At 43.2% G+C, this 23,901-nt stretch overlaps 1 long non-coding RNA gene across 3 annotated transcripts; it reads right to left on the bottom strand.

Annotated features, from left to right (window-relative positions):
* Positions 1-4,419: 4,419 nt before the first annotated feature.
* Positions 4,420-7,462, bottom strand: LOC142188800 (uncharacterized). Of its 3 annotated transcripts, XR_012713108.1 has the most exons (4): positions 7,357-7,462; positions 6,961-7,284; positions 6,597-6,675; positions 4,420-4,429 (listed from the first exon to the last, which is right to left on the bottom strand). It is a non-coding gene; the product is annotated as an uncharacterized LOC142188800 (long non-coding RNA). The 3 variants fall into 3 exon arrangements; XR_012713107.1 differs by lacking the exon at positions 7,357-7,462 and having other exon boundaries at positions 6,961-7,297; XR_012713109.1 differs by lacking the exons at positions 4,420-4,429; positions 7,357-7,462 and adding an exon at positions 6,528-6,570 and having other exon boundaries at positions 6,604-6,675; positions 6,961-7,297.
* Positions 7,463-23,901: the final 16,439 nt, after the last annotated feature.

Raw genomic sequence — 23,901 nt, forward strand, 5'->3', positions numbered from 1 at the left:
TTGTCACGTGATGGAAGTTGCGGCCAAATGCGCCATATAGTCGTAACCTATGTCATGTGAAGAATCCTGTCCGTCACCCAGCTTTCCCAGACTCCTAAATAACGCAGCTGCTTCCATTCATTTTGATATGATACGACATACCGCAGGTAATTCCGTGATCCACCAATCGAAAAAAAAAATGAATTTCCGTCACTACAATCGCCTGATAACAGGGAGCAATAGCGCACATACTGCAGAAGTCAATGAAGAGGGTCAGAGGTCACGTAGGACGCTGCCGCCTGGAACCAAACCTCACTACAGAATGGGATGTGTCCTCATAGCGAGGTCACGGTGCCTCCTGCCTCCAAATCCTTCCTCGTCCTTCATGCCAGATGAGCTGCTTGCTCCGGCCTTGTATGGCCTAAAGACACGGCTGAACGTGCCGATACGAATCACATCACAGGGGGCAATTACTGCAGGCACACATAATACACGCCATTATAGTAATAGAGGGTAGGGGGCGGCTACTGGGCTCAATAACGAAAACCGAAATACTAACGGTATAACCTGTAATAAAGATACCGTAAATTGTAATATATCCGGGAGGATTATATAGGGCTGTTGTCACATGAAGAAGAAGAGACGTGTGACGATTTATCATAAGTATTTGATTCAGTCAAATTAGGAAATTTGGGGGAATTCCCTAAAATGGCCACTGTCATAAGAAAGTAGGGAAGAAGGATCACATGACCCGGATGATAAGACGTTTCCGTGCTGGGGTGCTTACCGTGCCTCTCCTGTACTAGTTGACCATACCATACATGCAGCAAGAAGACCCTGTCCTGACCACTGCACAAGCTCCGTGCGGGATCAGACCCTTGAATAGCAGACCCCTGCCCGTCATAGGTATTCTGGGCGCCCCTTAAAGTGACACGCACCAATCAACACACTGCGTCTAATAACACCTCTCCAATGCATGTGAAATTCACGCACAGCACAAATTTAGTTGCATTTCTTGGTAAAATCCCCGTTCTTCCCTGCCGGTAATTATACTTCGCTTCAGTCTTTGTCCAAGTGACTTTTTTTTTTATTAATTCAATGAAATTTAAATCCTCCTGACAGGAGCCGACCTTATACAATCTTATACAATTGTATTTCAAGTTTAATTGTAATTTTATTCCTCCTGGTGGTGGTAGTGCGCCGCTTCTTGATGTCTTCAGTCAATTTAAGGGGCAAGTTGTAAAGAAAACTTTATTAAAAGTGTGATTTATAATTTGTCACACTGTCTGCTGGTATACGGTTAGGCTTTAAATTTGTATTGATACGGCGCTGTTATAGTTTTTGAAAAAATGCATTTTCATTTAAATTTAAATCCTCCTCCTTCTGGTCCTGGTGACGACATGTCACACCGTTTGCGGACTAAGTGGTTCCTTCTAGTGCCTCAGAGCAGGAATTTACACTGAAATTTACATCCTCCATCTCTTGGTACTGATAGATCTTGAAGTGATTGCATTCCACACTGCCTGATGACTAAGTGTCTATGTCCAGTGCCCCCAGAACATGAATTTTCACTGAAATTTAAATCCTCCTCCTTCTGGTCTTGGAGTGATGACAGGTCACACTACCTGCTGACTAAGTGTCCTCAGAGCATGAACTTTCACTGAAATTAAAATTTTCCTCCTTTTGGTATGGACAAGTCCTTAAGTGATGACATGCCCCACTGCCTGCCAACTGAATGGTTTCTTCCAGTACCCCAGATGATGAGTGTTCACTGAAATCTCAATCCTCCTGCTCAGTGGCATAACTAGGAATGGCGGGGCTCCATGCCCTCCCCCTGACCGACACCGAAGACCCTGACTGCCCCCTCCCCCCCGCATTCCTGCGCGCTTTATTATGCTCCATAGTAGCCCCTGCACACAGTATTGTGGCCCCTGCACTTACTATTACACCCCATATTGGCCCCTGCACACAGTATTATGCTCCATAGTGGACACCCATGAACAATTATTATACTCTGGGTTCTTTTCAGGCCCCAGAGTATAATAATCGGAGACTGAGGGGGTGTCAACATAAAAAACACAGGTCCCGGTCAAGTGACGTCAGGGACATCACACAACTAGGCCCGAAGCCTGCCTAGAGAGGTAAGTAACAATGTTTTTTATGTTATCTTACCTCTCCCGACCTCCGATCATTATACTCGGGGGTTGGAAAAGACCCCAGAGTATAATAATAGTGTTTATGGGGCTCGCGGCGTCACTACCGATCCCGGCCCCTGCCAGGATCGGTAAGTAAATAGGGCCCGTTAAGTAACTCCAGTCGGTAACGGCCTATTAAGAAAAAAAAACGCAACAGTAATGGCTGTCGCCGGGCCCCTAATGTCCCGGGGCCTGTGGCAGCCACTACCCCTGCTACCCCGGTAGTTATTCCCCTGCTCCTGGTACAGACAGGTTGTGAAGCAATGGTGCACCACACTGTGCACTACTGGTGCACCCCCCAGTAGTACGAGGTCTTACTTCAAGTCCAACTTGCCACCCTCCTCCTCCATTCCATATTGGGAGGTGTGGGGCAGTTCTGGTTTTTCATGGAGCACCGTGTCACTGGGTGGGAATGCCATACTCGACAAATGTATTGCCAAACACTGTCCTGAGATACAACATAAATCTACGCGAGTTCCCGGTTTCTGTCGCTCTACGTCCTGGAGCTCCAGGTGTGTCCTTATACGAGGTTGGCACATCTTAATAATTCAGGCGCGCCTCACACCAGTCTGGGACTTTATTAAGACGGGCTTAAGAAACTCCTAATACGTCTCTCTTAGTCTTCACTTATCTCTATTGAAGAAGACGCGTCAGGACTACTCTTAGGCCGCGTTATGTCCCACTTGATGATTTTCGTCCTTTACGGTGACAGCATCTGTTGAGGTTTCGGATTTTGTGACCGAGACACATGGCTTCATTCCCAAGGTCAGAGATCCTCTCCAGGCCTACAAAGACAATCAATATCACTTTACAGCCGTGTCACATCAACTCCCGTCACCGGATCACTGCACCGAGACACGTGTGTGCACCATAGCTGAGATACCAGACGCACAAGAAGGCCATAGAGACAAAAGCCTACAAGTACACACAGACTCTACTACTATACCTGAGGACAACCACCTGTATATATCATGTCTGAGAGGTTGTCACAGCCCCGCCCCCTGCTACTGACAACCAGCTGTATATATCATGTCTGAGAGGTTGTCACAGCCCCGCCCCCTGTTACTGACAACCAGCCTGTATATATCATGTGTGAGAGGTTGTCACAGCCCCGCCCCCTGTTACTGACAACCAGCTGTATATATCATGTCTGAGAGGTAGTCACAGCCCCGCCCCTGTTACTGACAACCAGCCTGTATATATCATGTGTGAGAGGTTGTCACAGCCCCGCCCCCTGGTACTGACAACCAGCTGTATATATCATGTCTGAGAGGTTGTCACAGCCCCGCCCCCTGTTACTGACAACCAGCTGTATATATCATGTCTGAGAGGTTGTTACAGCCCCGCCCCCTGTTACTGACAACCAGCCTGTATATATCATGTCTGAGAGGTTGTCACAGCCCCGCCCTCTGTTACTGACATCACTGATATAATGACATGTGATCACACATGAGCTCCGCCCCCTTATACTACAGTACAGTTATTCACCTATTATTACTGACACCCAGCCTGTATATATCATGTCTGAGAGGTAGTCACAGCCCCGCCCCCTGTTACTGACAACCAGCCTGTATATATCATGTCTGAGAGGTAGTCACAGCCCCGCCCCCTGTTACTGACAACCAGCCTGTATATATCATGTCTGAGAGGTTGTTACAGCCCCGCCCCCTGTTACTGACAACCAGCCTGTATATATCATGTCTGAGAGGTAGTCACAGCCCCGCCCCCTGTCACTGACATCACTGATATAATAATACTAGTGGCCACGTCGGCCGTCACCCAGCTTTCCGCAGTATATATAAGTGATATATTAGGGCTCAGTGTACACATGAGGTGTTGGGTACCTCGCGCCTCCTCTGGGCACAGCTCACATGTACAGCTCCTGCAGTAAGATCTGTAGCCTCTGTGTTTCTGGGCTCTGGCAGAATACAAGCTCTTATGTTCTACCCACACAAGACCGTGAAACACTGAACACCCCCAGACACAGGCAAGGCCCAGCCGGATTTTCGGATGCCTGCTCACAAGGCTAGAGCTAATAAAGCTTATTAATTGTAGCTGGGGCCCCGGGGCCACGAGACGCACTCACAGCGGGCCCGGCGCACACTGCCCAGTATTGATTGGAAGAGGTAAGATCAATGCTTTATAATTAATGGGGCTGGGGGGAGGAGGGGGGTGCTGGACCCCACAGCGGGGCAGGTCCTTATATACCCCGGGTCCTCACAGCACCAGCACTGCCAGTCCTGACCGCAGACATCCTCAGGTAGGTGACACTGACACAGAGGCCAGGGGAAGGTCTATAGAGGGCGACCGCCAACTATAGCACCCCCAGACTAGTACAGGACATCCCCGGTACTGCAGACTGTACTACAACATACACAGGCAGATTATTACACCACTGACCTCTCTGCAGAACATCGCTCTGTCCGCTCTACCTCCTAATACCTAGTGATATATCCTGCAGACTATTACACCACTGACCTCCCTACAGATCTGCAGAACATTACTCTGTCCTCTCTACCTCCTGATACATAGTGATCTATCCTGCAGGCTATTACACCACTGACCTCCCTACAGATCTGCAGAACATTGCTCTGTCCTCTTTACCTCCTGATACATAGTGATATCTCCTGCAGATTATTACACCACTGACCTCTCTGCAGAACATCACTCTGTTCTCTCTACCTCCTGATACATAGTGATATCTCCTGCAGACTATTACACCTCTGTCCTCTCTACACATCTGCAGAACATTGCTCCTCTATCTCCTGATACATAGTGATCTATCCTGCAGGCTATTACACCACTGACCTCCCTACAGATCTGCAGAACATCGCTCCTCTATTTCCTGATACTTAGTGATATATCCTGCAGATTATTACACCACTTACCTCTCTGCAGAACATCGCTCTGTTCTCTCTACCTCCTGATACATAGTGATATCTCCTGCAGATTATTACACCACTTACCTCTCTGCAGAACATCGCTCTGTTCTCTCTACCTCCTGATACATGGTGATATCTCCTGCAGACTATTACACCACTGACCTCTCTACAGACCTGCAGAACATCGCTCTGTCCTCTCTGACCTTCTGATACATAGTGATATATCCTGCAGACTATTACACCACTGACCTCTCTACACATCTGCAGAACATCGCTCCTCTATTTCCTGATACTTAGTGATATATCCAGCAGATTATTACACTACTGACCTCTCTGCAGAACATCGCTCTGTTCTCTCTACCTCCTGATACATGGTGATATCTCCTGCAGACTATTACACCACTGATCTCTCTACACATCTGCAGAACATCGCTCCTCTATCTCCTGATGCATAGTGATATCTCCTGCAGACTATTACACCAATGACCTCTCTGCAGAATATTGCTCTGTTCTCTCTACCTCCTGATATATAGTGATCTATCCTGCAGACTATTATTTTACTGATTTCCCTACAGATCTGCAGAACATCGCTCTGTCCTCTCTGATACATACGTATCTGCCCTGCAGATTATTACACCACTGACTTCTCTACAGATCCGCAGAACATCGCTCTGTCCTCTCTGATACATAGCAGATATCTCCTGCAGACTATTACACCACTGACTTCACTGCAGAACATCGCTCTATCCTCACCTCCTGATACATAGTGATCTATCCTGCAGACTATTACACCACTGATCTCTCTACACATCTGCAGAACATCGCTCCTCTATTTCCTGATACATAGTGATATATCCAGCAGATTATTACACTACTGACCTCTCTGCAGAGCATCGCTCTGTTCTCGCTACCTCCTGATACATGGTGATATCTCCTGCAGACTATTACACTACTGACCTCTTTGCAGAGCATCGCTCTATCCTCTCTCCCTCCTGACAGACACATATTAGAGGAGGTAGAGCAATATTCTGCAGCTCTCTATAGTGAGCAGTGTAATAGTCACTTATTCCTCAGCTGTCTCTTGACTGTCTCTTGCTCTCATCCTAGTTCCTCTTTATCCCAGTAACTCCCCTGGCCTCTCCCAGGCCGCTCTCTCGCCTCTCATGTTCACGCCAAGTTATTCGTCCTCTCTCTGTCTGAGATCTCCGCTCCTTCCCTCTCTCTCGGACACTTCTCACAGTCTTGTCTGTCTCTCCATTCCCTTCCTTGCTCTCTCATTTCCTACCATGTCTGTGTTGTTCTGGTTTTCTGACTGTCCCTTTCCACCCTGCTGTCTACTGTCTCTTGTCTATGACTGTCTTCGTCAGGACCATCCTGGCTGTCTGCTATCAGTCTCTTTTGCATGACTGTCTCCCACTTTCTCTGTCTCTTGACTTTTTCCTACTATATATCCTTACTACCTCATTTCCAGTACAGACCTCTCACATCATGGCTGTCTCTTCTCGTCTAGAGACCTCTGACATGGCTGTCTCTTCCTGACTACAGACCTCTCACATCATGCCTGTCTCTTCCTGACTACAGACCTCTCACATCATGGCTGTCTCTTCTCGTCTAGAGACCTCTGACATGGCTGTCTCTTCCTGACTACAGACCTCTGACATCATGGCTGTCTCTTCCTGACTACAGACCTCTGACATCATAGCTGTCTCTTCTCGTCTATAGACCTCTCACATTGTGCCTGTCTCTTCCTGACTATAGACCTCTGACATCATGGCTGTCTCTTCCTGACTACAGACCTCTGACATCATGGCTGTCTCTTCCTGACTACAGACCTCTGACATCGTAGCAGTCTCTTCTCGTCTATAGACCTCTCACATTGTGCCTGTCTCTTCCTGACTACAGACCTCTGACATTATGGCTGTCTCTTCTCGTCTATAGACCTCTCACATTGTGCCTGTCTCTTCCTGACTACAGACCTCTGACATCATGGCTGTCTCTTCCTGACTACAGACCTCTGACATTATGGCTGTCTCTTCTCGTCTATAGACCTCTCACATCATGGCTGTCTCTTCCTGACTACAGACCTCTGACATTATGGCTGTCTCTTCTCGTCTATAGACCTCTCACATCATGGCTGTCTCTTCCTGACTACAGACCTCTGACATCATGGCTGTCTCTTCCTGACTACAGACCTCTGACATTATGGCTGTCTCTTCTCGTCTATAGACCTCTTACATTGTGCCTGTCTCTTCCTGACTACAGACCACTGACATCATGGCTGTCTCTTCCTGACTACAGACCTCTCACATCATGGCTGTCTCTTCCTGACTACAGACCTCTGACATCATGGCTGTCTCTTCCTGACTACAGACCTCTGACATTATGGCTGTCTCTTCTCGTCTATAGACCTCTTACATTGTGCCTGTCTCTTCCTGACTACAGACCTCTGACATCATGGCTGTCTCTTCCTGACTACAGACCTCTGACATCATAGCTGTCTCTTCTCGTCTATAGACCTCTTACATTGTGCCTGTCTCTTCCTGACTACAGACCTCTGACATCATGGCTGTCTCTTCCTGACTACAGACCTCTGACATCGTAGCTGTCTCTTCCTGACTACAGACCTCTGACATCGTAGCTGTCTCTTCTCGTCTATAGACCTCTCACATTGTGCCTGTCTCTTCCTGACTACAGACCTCTGACATCATGGCTGTCTCTTCCTGACTACAGACCTCTGACATCATGACTGTCTCTTCCTGACTACAGACCTCTCACATTGTGCCTGTCTCTTCCTGATACAGACCTCTGACATCATGGCTGTCTCTTCCTGACTACAGACCTCTGACATCGTAGCTGTCTCTTCTCGTCTATAGACCTCTCACATTGTGCCTGTCTCTTCCTGATACAGACCTCTGACATCATGGCTGTCTCTGTTCCCCCAGGTCGAGAGTGTCTCGCTCTCCATCCTCGTGGACTCTGGAATTAGCAGTGGTGCCCAGTAGGTGGCGCTCTCCGGAGACGGCGGCGTCCAGCGGGGTCCAGGCCAGTCGGGCCGCTCTCTCCTCGGTTCTGTCTGATATGTTTGATATTAGGTTGTTTTATTGAAAATCAACTAAATATCAGACATATTACTACAGCGCCCGGGACTCACTGCACATCCCGCCACCGGCCGCCAACATGGAGGACGCCATGACAGCCACTAAATAGCGAAGCACACAACCTCCTCCTCTTTCTGGACACTTCTTGGCCAGTCAGTGGACAGAGCAGTATCACATGACAGTGGGGCGGAGGGTGGTTATTTGGGTACATTTGGACCCTATAAGTCTCCCTATATGTACCTTGTATATCAGTATATATGTTGTCATGGTATATACGTCTGATGATGGACATGAGATATCTGTGTCAACAATAAAGTCAAATAAAGTTGGTTGAATATTCTGTGATGACAATTCGGGACAGTGCAGGGGGTCGGTCGTATAAGGATGTCTGTCTATCTATCTATGTGTTTATCTATCTATCTATATTGTATATAATGTGCGTTAGGTAACTTGGTAGCAGCAGGGGTGCGGACCCAACCAGTTAGAGAGAGGGGCACAATGTCTCATACAATCAGGTTTATTTGGAAAAACAGCACAATAAATAAACCTTCACGTCATGCACAAAATGGGCAAGATAAAATCCAGCCTTAACTTCAGGCAAAACATCAAACAAAACCCTGCTCGTCCGAGCACTAACTAAACGGAAAATACTTACTGTACATGTGGCTTACTACCGGTCACAGGAATCAACCAAAACAACACCATACACAAGGCTCTCAGTGTCAGGACAGACCCGGCGCCTCCTCTCCTCCCAGGATCTGCAGCCTTTTCTGGCCCAGTAACCAGCCTATGACCCACACCTGGGGCTGAGGCTACTCCAGACTCTCCCTGGACCACACATAAGTCAGAAACCTGGGGCTGATATTCCGGGACTCCAACACTCTGCCTGTCACCTTCTCACAGTATTTATCTATCTATGCAGGGATGTAACTTGAGGGGGTGCAGAGGGAGCAGTCACATCGGGCCCAGGAGCCTTAGGGGGCCCATAAGCACTGACATCAGTATTGGGATTGTAGTTTCCATCTGGCCCATAAACCCTCAGATTACCCAAATCACACTAACTCAGGATCAGTACAGGATAAGTAATGTGATGTATGTACACAGTGACTTCACCAGCAGAATAGTGAGCGCAGCTCTGGAGTATAATACAGGATAAGTAATGTGATGTATGTACACAGTGACTTCACCAGCAGAATAGTGAGCGCAGCTCTGGAGTATAATACAGGATAAGTAATGTAATGTAATGTATGTACACAGTGACTGCACCAGCAGAATAGTGAGCGCAGCTCTGGAGTATAATACAGGATAAGTAATGTAATGTATATACACAGTGACTGTACCAGCAGAATAGTGAGCGCAGCTCTGGAGTATAATACAGGATAAGTAATGTAATGTATATACACAGTGACTGTACCAGCAGAATAGTGAGCGCAGCTCTGGAGTATAATACAGTATAAGTAATGTATATACACAGTGACTGTACCAGCAGAATAGTGAGCGCAGCTCTGGAGTATAATACAGGATAAGTAATGTAATACATGTACACAGTGACTGTACCAGCAGAATAGTGAGCGCAGCTCTGGGGTATAATACAGGATAAGTAATGTAATGTATATACACAGTGACTGTACCAGCAGAATAGTGAGCGCAGCTCTGGAGTATAATACAGGATAAGTAATGTAATGTATATACACAGTGACTGTACCAGCAGAATAGTGAGCGCAGCTCTGGAGTATAATACAGGATAAGTAATGTGATGTATGTACACAGTGACTGCACCAGCAGAATAGTGAGCGCAGCTCTGGAGTATAATACAGGATAAGTAATGTAATGTATGTACAGTGACTGCACCAGCAGAATAGTGAGCGCAGCTCTGGAGTATAATACAGGATAAGTAATGTAATGTAATGTATGTACACAGTGACTGCACCAGCAGAACAGTGAGCGCAGCTCTGGAGTATAATACAGGATAAGTAATGTAATGTAATGTATGTACACAGTGACTGCACCAGCAGAATAGTGAGCGCAGCTCTGGAGTATAATACAGGATAAGTAATGTAATGTAATGTATGTACACAGTGACTGCACCAGCAGAATAGTGAGCGCAGCTCTGGAGTATAATACAGGATAAGTAATGTAATGTATGTACACAGTGACTGTACCAGCAGAATAGTGAGCGCAGCTCTGGAGTATAATACAGGATAAGTAATGTAATGTAATGTATGTACACAGTGACTGCACCAGCAGAACAGTGAGCGCAGCTCTGGAGTATAATACAGGATCAGTAATGTAATGTATGTACACAGTGACTGCACCAGCAGAATAGTGAGCGCAGCTCTGGAGTATAATACAGGATCAGTAATGTAATGTATGTACACAGTGACTGTACCAGCAGAATAGTGAGCGCAGCTCTGGAGTATAATACAGGATAAGTAATGTAATGTATGTACACAGTGACTGTACCAGCAGAATAGTGAGTGCAGCTTTGGAGTATAATACAGGATAAGTAATGTAATGTATGTACACAGTGACTGCACCAGCAGAACAGTGAGCGCAGCTCTGGAGTATAATACAGGATCAGTAATATAATGTAATGTATGTACACAGTGACTGCACCAGCAGAATAGTGAGCGCAGCTCTGGAGTATAATACAGGATCAGTAATGTAATGTATGTACACAGTGACTGTACCAGCAGAATAGTGAGCGCAGCTCTGGAGTATAATACAGGATAAGTAATGTAATGTATGTACACAGTGACTGTACCAGCAGAATAGTGAGTGCAGCTTTGGAGTATAATACAGGATAAGTAATGTAATGTATGTACACAGTGACTGTACCAGCAGAATAGTGAGCGCAGCTCTGGAGTATAATACAGGATAAGTAATGTAATGTATGTACACAGTGACTGTACCAGCAGAATAGTGAGCGCAGCTCTGGAGTATAATACAATATAATATATGGGGGTGACTGTATAATATAATACAATATAATATATGGAGTGAGTGTATAATATAATACAATATAATATATGGGGGTGACTGTATAATATAATACAACTAGCTTTTACCCGCAACTTCGTCTGCGGTGATTTGAGAATTGGGCGGACACAGACGTGTGAAACCGTAAAAGTGCTTTAAAAAGTTTGGTGGGATAGCAAATGTGATGTGTTATATTGTGTATGTAGTGATACAGACAATGTGATGTGTTATATTGTGTATGTAGTGATACAGGCAATGTGATGTGTTATATTGTGTATGTAGTGATACAGGCAATGTGATGTGTTATATTGTGTATGTAGTGATACAGACAATGTGATGTGTTATATTGTGTATGTAGTCATACAGACAATGTGATGTGTTATATTGTGTATGTAGTCATACAGACAATGTGATGTGTTACATTGTGTATGTAGTGATACAGACAATGTGATGTGTTTGTGTATGTAGTGATACAGACAATGTGATGTGTTATATTGTGTATGTAGTGATACAGACAATGTGATGTGTTATATTGTGTATGTAGTGATACAGACAATGTGATGTGTTATATTGTGTATGTAGTAATACAGACAATGTGATCTGTTATATAGTGGAAAGCTATATGTAAATGTGAGTGAGTAGAGTGAGGGCTACTCCTGAGGTGACAGTAAGGAGTGTGCAGGCAGGTTGAGGCAGGAAATGCCAGGCAGTGTGTGTGAGTCTATAGCTGGGGCTAGGAGTCCTGCTTTTGTGAGTCTCCTGCTAGGAAGCCATGTTGTTTAGTGGCACCAAAAGTAGCCTATGACTCAATCCTAAGGGAAAACTATGTTTGTGGAAAATTGCACGCAAATCCGTCCAGGCGTTTTAGCGTGATTGAGGAACAAACATCCACATTCACAAACACACAAACTTTCAATATTAGTAGGATATAATATATGGGGTGACTGTATAATATAATACAAAATAATATATGGGGGTGACTGCATAATATAATACAATATAATATGGGGTGACTGTATAATATAATACAATATAATATATGGGGTGAGTGTATAATATAATACAATATAATATATGGGGTGAGTGTATAATATAATACAAAATAATATATGGGGGTGACTGTATAATATAATACAATATAATATGGGGTGACTGTATAATATAATACAATATAATATATGGGGGTGACTGTATAATATAATACAATATAATATGGGGTGACTGTATAATATAATACAATATAATATGGGGTGACTGTATAATATAATACAATATAATATAATATATGGGGGTGACTGTATAATATAATACAATATAATATATGGGGGTGACTGTATAATATAATACAATATAATATATGGTGTGAGTGTATAATATAATACAATATAATATATGGGGTGACTGTATAATATAATACAATATAATATGGGGTGACTGTATAATATAATACAACTAGCTGGTACCCGCGACTTCGTCTGCAGTGATTATAGTAGTGGGTAGATACAGGCGTGGGTAAGGTTTTCGTACTGTGTATAAGGTATGGGATGTGAAATGTAACTTTGTATATTGTTTTTACTTTAATTCAGAGAATATGTGAGACTTTTGTATTGCAGTTACTTTGTATTTGAGCTGCTATATATACGGTGTTGGTATAAACTTTACATAGTAACTTTGGGACAGAGGTATTTGAAGTTAACCCTTTCCCGCCAATGGCATTTTTTGCTTTTCGTTTTTGACTCCCCTCCTTCTAAACCCCATAACTTTTTTATTTCTCCACTCCCGGAGCCATATGAGGTCTTAATGTTTCCTGGGACAAATTTTTCTTCATGATGCCACCATTATTTATTCTATATAATGTACTGGGAAGCAGGGAAAAATTCTGAATGGGGTGGATTTGAAGAAAAAATGCATTTCTGCGACTTTCTTACGGGCTTTGGTTTTACGGCGTTCACTGTGCAACCAAAATGACCTGTCCCCTGTATTCTGTGTTTCGTTACGATTCCGGGGATACCAAATTTATATGGTTTTATTTACTTTTTGTCCCCTTAAAAAAAATCTGTGTTAAAAATTATTTTTTGAAAAGTCGCCATATTCCGACGGCCGTAACTTTTTTATACATGCGTGTACGGGGATGTATAGGGCGTCTTTTTTTGCGGGAACGGGTGTACTTTGTAGTTCTACCATTTTCGGGAAATGTTATTGCTTTGATCACTTTTTATTCAAATTTTTATCAGAATCAAAACAGTGAAAAAACGGCGGTTTGGCACTTTTGACCATTTTTCCCGCTACGGCGTTTACCGAACAGGAAAAATATTGTTATAGATTTGTAGAGCGGGCGATTTCGGACACAGGGATACCTAACATGTATGTGTTGCACAGTTTTTAACTACTTTTATATGTGTTCTAGGGAAAGGGGGGTGATTTGAATTTTTAATCCTTTTTATTTATTTTTTTTATATTTTTTTTACTTTTTTTTAATTTTTTTTTTGCATTTATTAGACCGCCTAGGGGTATTGACATGGGTGGGCGGTGTCGCGGATTGTCAGAGTGGTGGGGGTCGGCAAACATGGCTGCTCTGGAGCGTTAAAGAGCGCCTCCTGGAGTATCGTTAAGGTGAGGGGCAAAGTGGTAAAGTATATGTATATGAGATTGTGTGGGGTTAGGGGCGAGGCTGTAGAGGGCGCTGTAGAGGGCAATAGGAATTTTGTGGCTTGCTATGGTCCAAAGTGTGTGAGATTGCAGAGATGGTGGTGTGAGTTTGGGTTTTGTGGGGGTCCTGGCACAAACGTAGGTGCGCTATTGTGACGAAAAGTAGCCTATTGTTTAATCGAGTGTAATGACTATGTTTGTGGAAAATTTCAGCCAAATCGGTGGAGCGGTTTTTCCGTGATTGAGGAACAAACATCCGAACATGCAAACATCCAAACACACAAACCCACAAACTTTCACATTTATAATATTAATAGGACTATCGCGGCTGGTCTATGACACTCCGCGATAGTAATGTATAGAATCTCCCATAGACGGCAATACACTTGTATTGCCGTCTATGGGACTTGCAATCAAATGATTGCAGGTTCAAGCCCCCTAGGCGGGGGATAATAAAATAGTAAAAAAAAAAAAAAAAAAACACTTAAAAAAAAATATAATAAAAAATAAAATAAATAAAAGTTCACCTCCTTTCCCTAGAATACATATAAAAGTATAACATTACTGTGAAACATACACATTAGGTATCCCTGTGCCTGAAAATGCCCAGTCTACTAATATTTTTATGTACAGTGAACGTCAAAATCAAAAGTGCTAAACTGCCGGGTTTTTCTCTCTGTTTTGCCTCTGAATTAAATAAAAGGTGATCTAAGCAATAAACATTTCCCAAAATGGTATATCTAAAAAGTACACCTGGCCCCACAAAAAAAAACGCCCTATACATCCCCGTACAGCTGCAGGGTCACCTGTCAATGTGGCCTTGCAGCTGTTCCAAAACTACAACTCCCATATATTAAATATTTTACCATTTTTTGCCTGAAAATTTTTTTTCCCTATTTTTCTCCTCTAAAACCTGGGTGCGTCTTATAGTCCGAAAAATACGGTAATACAATATAATATATGGGGGTGACTGTATAATATAATACAATATAATATGGGGTGAGTGTATAATATAATACAATATAATATATGGGGTGACTGTATAATAGAATACAATATAATATATGGGGGTGAGTGTATAATATAATATAATATATGGGGTGAGTGTATAATATAATACAATATAATATATGGGGTGAGTGTATAATATAATATAATATAATATATGGGGTGAGTGTATAATATAATATAATATATGGGGTGAGTGTATAATATAATACAATATAATATATGGGGTGAGTGTATAATATAATACAATACAGTGGCGTAACTAGGAATGGCGGGGCCCCGTGGTGAACTTTTGACATGGGGCCCCCCCGACACCGAAGATCTCGACCAAGTCCCTCCTACGCATTCCTGCGCGCTCTATTATGTCCCATAGTGGCCCCTGCACACAGTATTATACCCCATAGTGGCCCCTGCACACAGTATTATACCTCATAGTGACCCCTGCACACAGTATTATACCCCATAGTGGCCCCTGCACACAGTATTATACCCCATAGTGGCCCCTGCACACAGTATTATGTCCCTTAGTGGCCCCTGCACACAGTATTATGTCCCTTAGTGGCCCCTGCACACAGTATTATGTCCCTTAGTGGCCCCTGTACACAGTATTATGTCCCTTAGTGGCCCCTGCACACAGTATTATGCCCCATAGTGGCCCCTGCACACAGTATTATGTCCCTTAGTGGCCCCTGCACACAGTATTATGCCCCATAGTGGCCCCTGCACACAGTATTATGTCCCTTAGTGGCCCCTGCACACAGTATTATGTCCCTTAGTGGCCCCTGTACACAGTATTATGTCCCTTAGTGGCCCCTGCACACAGTATTATGTCCCTTAGTGGCCCCTGTACACAGTATTATGTCCCTTAGTGGCCCCTGCACACAGTATTATGTCCCATAGTGGCCACTGCACTCAGTATTATACCCAATAGTGGCCCCTGCACACAGTATTATGTCCCATAGTGGCCCCTGCACACAGTATTATGTCCCTTAGTGGCCCCTACAGGACTAAATACTGTCACCGCTGACTGCTATACCAGGACAAATTGTGGATAAAAAAAAATCTGGTCCTGTGCATTACAATTTAGTAACTCCATGTGCTTCATATTAATAGCAGTTAACCCCATCATCTCCCTCACATTAACCCCTGTATGCCTCACCATAAGAGTTACTGATATGTGAGAGACATGGAGGTAATAATAAAGTATCTTCATTACTATTACCCCCAAATGTCTCACATATCAGTAACTCTTATGGTGAGGCAAACAGGGGTTAATGTGAGGGAGATGATAGGGTTAACTGCTATTACTATGAGGCACATGGAGTTACTAAAACACAAGTAATCCCCCCAAATGCCTGATAGTAATAAGTAACCCCAGTACGTACCTGTGTAGCTTCAGTTTCATTTTCCTAGAGCAGCTTCTTCCTCTTCTCTTCTGTGCAGGACGGCAGGGATAAGCCCCGCCTCCTCCTCTCATTGGTGGGCAGAGGACAGCAGAGAAAGGGAGGGGGGAGAGAGGGGGAACGTCCTGCAGCGCTGACAGGAGACAGACCTACATGCAGCTCCTGTGTCTCCGTTGCTGCAGCTTCGGGGCCCCCTGTTGGTGGAAAGTATTTCACCAACAGGGGGCCCCGATCATTATACTCGGGGGTCCGAAAAGACCTCCGAACATAATGATAGCAGCGGTAGCAGCTGTCACCGGGCCCCTGATGTCCCGGGCCCTGTGGCAGCTGCTACCGCTGCTATGGTGGTAGTTACGCCACTGATACAATATAATATATGGGGGTGACTGTATAATATAACACAATATAATATATGGGGTGAGTGTATAATACAATATAATATATGGGGTGAGTGTATAATATAATACAAAATAATATATGGGGTGAGTGTATAATATAATACAATATAATATATGGGGGTGACTGTATAATATAATACAATATAATATGGGGTGAGTGTATAATATAATACAATATAATATATGGGGGTGACTGTATAATATAATACAATATAATATGGGGTGACTGTATAATATAATACAATAAAATATGGGGGTGACTGTATAATATAATACAATATAATATATGGGGTGAGTGTATAATATAATACAATATAATATATGGGGGTGACTGTATAATATAATACAATATAATATATGGAGTGACTGTATAACATAATACAATATAATATATGGGGTGACTGTATAATATAATACAATATAATATATGGGGGTGACTGTATAATATAATACAATAAAATATGGGGTGACTGTATAATATAATACAATAAAATATGGGGTGACTGTATAATATAATATAATATATGGGGTGACTGTATAATATAATACAATATAATATATGGGAGTGACTGTATAATATAATACAATATAATATATGGGGAAACTCTATAATATAATACTATATAATATATGGAGGTGACTGTATAATATAATATAATATAATATAATATATGGGGATGACTGTATAAGATAATAGAATATAATATATGGGGGTGACTGTACAATATAATACAATATAATATATGGGGTTGACTGTATAATATAATACAATATAATATATGGGGGTGACTATAATATAAAACAATATAATATATGAGGTCACTGTTTAATATAATAGAATATAATATATGGGGGTGACTGTATAATATAATACAATATAATATATGGAGTGACTGTATAATATAATACAATAATACAATATAATATATGGGGTTGACTGTATAATATAATACAATATAATATATGGGGGTGACTGTATAATATAAAACAATATAATATATGAGGTAACTGTTTAATATAATACAATATAATATATGGGAGTGAGTGTATAATATAATACAATATAATATATGGGGAAACTCTATAATATAATACAATATAATATATGGGGGTGACTGTATAATATAATACAATATATTATATGGGGGTGACTGTATAATATAATACAATATAATATATGGGGGTGACTGTATAATATTATACAATATATTATATGGGCGTGACTGTATAATATAATACAATATATTATATGGGGGTGACTGTATAATATAATACAATATATTATATGCGGGTGACTGTATGATATAATACAATATATTATATGGGGGTGACTGTATAATATAATACAATATATTGTATGGGGGTGACTGTATAATATAATACAATACAATATATGGGGTGACTGTATAATATTATAAAATATAATATATGGGGGTGAGTGTATAATATAATAGAATATAATATATGGGGGTGACTGTATAATATAATAGAATATAATATATGGGGGTGACTGTTTAATATAATAGAATATAATATATGGGGGTGAGTGTATAATATAATAGAATATAATATATGGGGTGACTGTATAATATAATATAATATAATATATGGGGGTGACTGTATAATATAATATAATATAATATATGGGGGTGACTGTATAATATAATAGAATATAATATATGGGGATGACTGTATAATATAATAGAATATAATATATGGGGGTGAGTGTATAATATAATACAATATAATATATGGGGGTGAGTGTATAATATAATACAATATAATATATGGGGAAACTCTATAATATAATACTATATAATATATGGAGGTGACTGTATAATATAACACAATATAATATATGGGGGTGACTGTATAATATAATAGAATATAATATATGGAGGTGACTGTATAATATAATACAATTAAATACATGGGGGTGACTGCATAATATAATACAATATAATATATGGGGGTGACTGTATAATATAATACAATATAATATATGGGGGTGACTGTATAATATAATAGAATATAATATATGGAGGTGACTGTATAAGATAATACAATATAATATATGGGGGTGACTGTATAATATAATATATGGGGGTGACTGTATAATATAATACAATATAATATATGGGGGTGACTGTAATCAAATCAAATCAAAAAAAGCTTTATTGGCATGTCTGAATAGATATTTGGCATTGCCAAAGCTAGTAAAGTGTGGGGAAGGGGGGGGAGTTGGACTCGGGTGGGTGAGTGGTGGGGGTGGGGTGGGTGGTTTGGGGTATAACAGTCCATGGAGTCTCATCTTCCTCTTCGTTGGTGACCATTATATGGGGAGGTGGGGTGGGGCGGTTGGTTTGGGGTATAACAGTCCGTGGAGTCTCATCTTCCTCTTCGTTGGTGGCTGCTATATGGGGGGGGGGGGGGGTTGGAGGTGGGGGTGGGGCGGGTGTATTGGGATAGATATAACAGTCCGTGGAGTCTCATCTTCCTCTTGTTTGGTGACAGCTGGACACGTATTGGGCAGCGATCTCCACAGTGGCCTCTTCTTCTCCCAGTAGGATGTAGAGTTTCCTCTTCTCGTCTGCAGATATGAAGTCTGGGATGTGGGCAGAGAGTCTTTGGTAGTAGACGGCCCTCACAGCTGAGTATTTGGTGCAGTGTAGCAGGAAGTGGGTCTCGTCTTCTAGGGCCCCCTGGTCACAGTGCTGGCACAGTCTCTTCTCCCGTGGCTTGTACGTCTGCCTGTATCGCCCCGTCTCTATCTCTAGGTTGTGGGCGCTCAGTCTGTACCGGCTCAGGGTCTGTCTGTGCTTGGGGTGGCGTATTCTCTCCAGGTAGGTGGCCATGGTGTAGTCCCTTTGTAGGGATTGGTACACGGTGAGTTTCTTGGAGTTATTTATTTCGTTTCTCCATTCTTCAATGTACCGCTCTCTGTTTGCCTCTGTGGTCGCCTTTATTTCGGCCTTGGTTATCGTCTGTTGGTGTTTTTGGTTTGGTGGTTGGCTGTTGTTTGGTTGGTGAGTGTCTGGTTTGCTCAGGTGGCTTAGCCATGCTTGGTGGTGGTAGGAGTCAGGCTTGCTCCCCTGGATGTGTGCCTGGAAAGCTAGCGCCCTCTTCTGTATGGTGAGCCATAGGGGGAGTCTGCCTAGCTCTGCCCTGCAGGCCATGTTGGTGGTGTTGCGATGGACATGGAGCAGGTATTTGCAGAACTCCAGGTGGAAAGTCTCTGTTGGGCTGGAATCCCACTCTGACTGGTCTGGGTAGGTGACTGGGCCCCAAACCTCACTGCCATAGAGAAGGATCGGGGAGATGACAGCGTCAAATATCTTCAGCCAGACCCTCACCGGTGGTTTGAGGTGGTACAGTTGTCTTCTGATGGCGTAGAAGGTTCTGCAGGCTTTTGCTTTCAGGGTTTCTATTGCTGCTTTGAAGCTTCCTGATTGGCTGAGCTCCAGCCCCAGGTAGGTGTAGCTGTTGGTTTTCTCCAGTGTGGAGCCATTCAGTGTGAATTGTGGGGTGGTGGAGGCTTTATTGTGGCCCTTCTTCTGAAATACCATGACTTTGGTCTTCTTCTGGTTGATGGGTAGGGCCCATGTGGTGCTGAATTTTTCCAGCACTGACAGGCTTTCTTGGAGGTCTTTCTCGGTGGGGGCCAGGAGTAGGAGGTCATCGGCATACAGCAGGAACTTCACCTCTCGATTGTTCAGGGTGAGGCCTGGGGTTGGTGAGGCCTCCAGGGCTGTAGCCAGTTCATTGATATAGATGTTGAAGAGCATTGGGCTCAGGCTACAGCCTTGTCTGACCCCTCGGGCCTGTTGGAAGTATGCTGTCCTTTTCCCATTCACCTTCACACTGCACTGGTTTCCGGTGTAGGAGCTCTTGATGACGTCGTACGTTCTTCCTCCTATTCCACTCTCTAGGAGTTTTAGGAGTAGGCCTGGGTGCCATACTGAATCAAACGCCTTCTTAAAGTCCACGAAGCAGGCGAATATCTTGCCTCTTCTGGTGTTGTGGACGTGCGTCTTGATGAGGCTGTGCAGGGTGTAGATATGGTCTGTGGTGCGGTGGTTTGGCATGAACCCTGCTTGGCTCTTGCTGAGGACCCCGTGTTGTGTGAGGAAGGTGAGGATTCTGTTATTGATGATGCTGTTGAACAGTTTCCCCAGCGTGCTGCTGACGCAGATCCCTCTGTAGTTGTTGGGGTCATATTGGTCCCCATTCTTGTAGATGGGGGTTATGAGCCCTTTGTTCCAGTCTTCGGGGAAGTGTCCGGTAATGAGGACGAGGGTGAATAGCTTTGCCAGTGCCGCGTGTATTGCTGGAGGGCTGTATTTCATCATCTCTGGTAGGATGCCGTCAGGGCCACTGGCCTTTTTGCGTTTCAGCACGGCAATTCTTTCCTGTATATCTTTTATGGTGATTGGTGAGTCCAGAGGGTTCTGGAAGTCTTTGATGGCTTTCTCCATGTCCCTCAGTTTGGAGATTATCTGTTGCTGTTCTGGAGTTAGTTCTTCTTCTGGGATGTTTTTGTAGAGACCTCTGAAGTAGTTGAGCCAGATTTTGCCATTTTGGATGTGGAGAGAGTTTTTCTTGGGCTTTGTGCCCATGTGGTGCCAGGTCTCCCAGAATGAGCTGTCCTGGAGGGAGTCCTCTAGTTGCTCTATTTTGTGGGAGAGGTACCTCTGTTTCTTCTCTCTGAGGGTGCCCTTGTATTGCTTGCATAGATTGTTGTAGGCTTCCCTCACCTCCTTGTTGTTGGGGTCTCTGTGTTTCTGGTTGGAGGCTGCCCTTAGAGAACGGCATAGAGCCTTGCAGTTGCTGTCAAACCATTTGTGAGACTGTTTGTTAGTCGGTCTCTTGGGCTTTGTCTGTTTCAGGCCTGCTAGTTCTGCCATGGTGTACAGGATGTTACTGAAGTCCTTCACTGCTCGGGTGACCCCTTGTTGGTCTGGCTGGTAGGAACTCATATAGAAGTTTGTGAGCAGTTCCTTGATTTCGGGTCGGTTAGCCGCATTGGTGTATTCGGTGGCCCGGTGACTGGCCCATTTAAAGAATGGTGGCAGGTTGTAGAGACCAATCTGGTGGGGCTGCTGTGTGAGGGGCTTGTCAGTGGATCTCATGTACAGCAGGATCTGATTGTGGTCTGACAGGTGTGTCTCAGGGGTGACTATGAGAGCATCTATGTCTGACCGGTCTGCGTCTGTGATGACATAGTCCACCATGCTGTTGCCACTGTATAATATAATAGAATATAATATATGGGGGTGAGTGTATAATATAATACAATATAATATATGGGGGTGACTGTATAATATAATAGAATAGAATATATGGGGGTGACTGTATAATATAATACAATATAATATATGGGGGTGACTGTATAATATAATACAATATAATATATGGGGGTGACTGTATAATATAATAGAATAGAATATATGGGGGTGACTGTATAATATAATACAATATAATATTTGGATAGATAGATAGGAGATAGATATGAACCAGATGATATTAGATAATCTCCCCCCTGTGTAACAATAGTAGGTACACGTAGGGGACATAATGGGACGCTATAATCCTTTCTTGATCCCATCCTCCAGCTGACTCTAGAACCATCCCAGCTATCTCAGCCGGTATTCAGACATCAGCTGCGGACTCCAGGGATGGATTATTCTGATCCAGGACAGCGAGGTGTGATAAATCCGGAGGGATCTATTATATACTGTACAGTACAGGACACTACGGAGCGTGTGCGAGGAGAGCAGCGGCGGGTGACCCTATATACAATCCTATATACAACATTCACTATTCTTTTCATAGAGTTTTGACTTCTGAGCTCATTTGCACTAAAATTCTGGACTCTTACACTACCTCAATTTTATATATAAAAAAATGGGTGGGTCAGTGATGTCACCGCTCTTTAGTATACGGATAGGCTGTATTCTCAGTGATGTCACTGCTCTCTAGTATACGGATAGGCTGTATTCTCAGTGATGTAACTGCTCTCTAGTATATGGATAGGCTGTATTCTCAGTGATGTCACCGCTCTCTAGTATATGGATAGGCTGTATTCTCAGTGATGTCACCGCTCTCTAGTATACGGATAGGCTGTATTCGCTGTGATGTCACCGCTCTCTAGTATACGGATAGGCTGTATTCTCAGTGATGTCACCGCTCTCTAGTATACGGATAGGCTGTATTCTCAGTGATGTCACCGCTCTCTAGTATACGGATAGGCTGTATTCTCAGTGATGCCACCGCACTCTAGTATACGGATAGGCTGTATTCTCAGTGATGTCACTGCTCTCTAGTATACGGATAGGCTGTATTCTCAGTGATGTCACTGCTCTCTAGTATACGGATAGGCTGTATTCTCAGTAATGTCACCGCTCTCTAGTATACGGATAGGCTGTATTCTCAGTGATGTCACCGCTCTCTAGTATACGGATAGGCTGTATTCTCAGTGATGTCACTGCTCTCTAGTATACGGATAGGCTGTATTCTCAGTGATGTCACTGCTCTCTAGTATACGGATAGGCTGTATTCTCAGTGATGTCACTGCTCTCTAGTATATGGATAGGCTGTATTCTCAGTGATGTCACCGCTCTCTAGTATACGGATAGGCTGTATACTCAGTGATGTCACCGCTCTCTAGTATATGGATAGGCTGTATTCTCAGTGATGTCACTGCTCTCTAGTATACGGATAGGCTGTATTCTCAGTGATGTCACCGCTCTCTAGTATATAGATAGGCTGTATTCTCAGTGATGTCACCGCTCTCTAGTATATGGATAGGCTGTATACTCAGTGATGTCACCGCTCTCTAGTATACGGATAGGCTGTATTCTCAGTGATGTCACCGCTCTCTAGTATACGGATAGGCTGTATATTCTCAGTGATGTCACTGCTCTCTAGTATATGGATAGGCTGTATTCTCAGTGATGTCACCGCTCTCTAGTATATGGATAGGCTGTATTCTCAGTGATGTCACCGCTCTCTAGTATACGGATAGGCTGTATTCGCTGTGATGTCACCGCTCTCTAGTATACGGATAGGCTGTATTCTCAGTAATGTCACCGCTCTCTAGTATACGGATAGGCTGTATTCTCAGTGATGTCACCGCTCTCTAGTATACGGATAGGCTGTATTCTCAGTGATGTCACTGCTCTCTAGTATACGGATAGGCTGTATTCTCAATGATGTCACTGCTCTCTAGTATACGGATAGGCTGTATATTCTCAGTGATGTCACTGCTCTCTAGTATATGGATAGGCTGTATTCTCAGTGATGTCACCGCT

The sequence above is a fragment of the Leptodactylus fuscus genome, unplaced genomic scaffold, assembly GCF_031893055.1.
Source record: "Leptodactylus fuscus isolate aLepFus1 unplaced genomic scaffold, aLepFus1.hap2 HAP2_SCAFFOLD_80, whole genome shotgun sequence".
Classification (NCBI taxonomy): Eukaryota; Metazoa; Chordata; class Amphibia; order Anura; family Leptodactylidae; genus Leptodactylus; species Leptodactylus fuscus.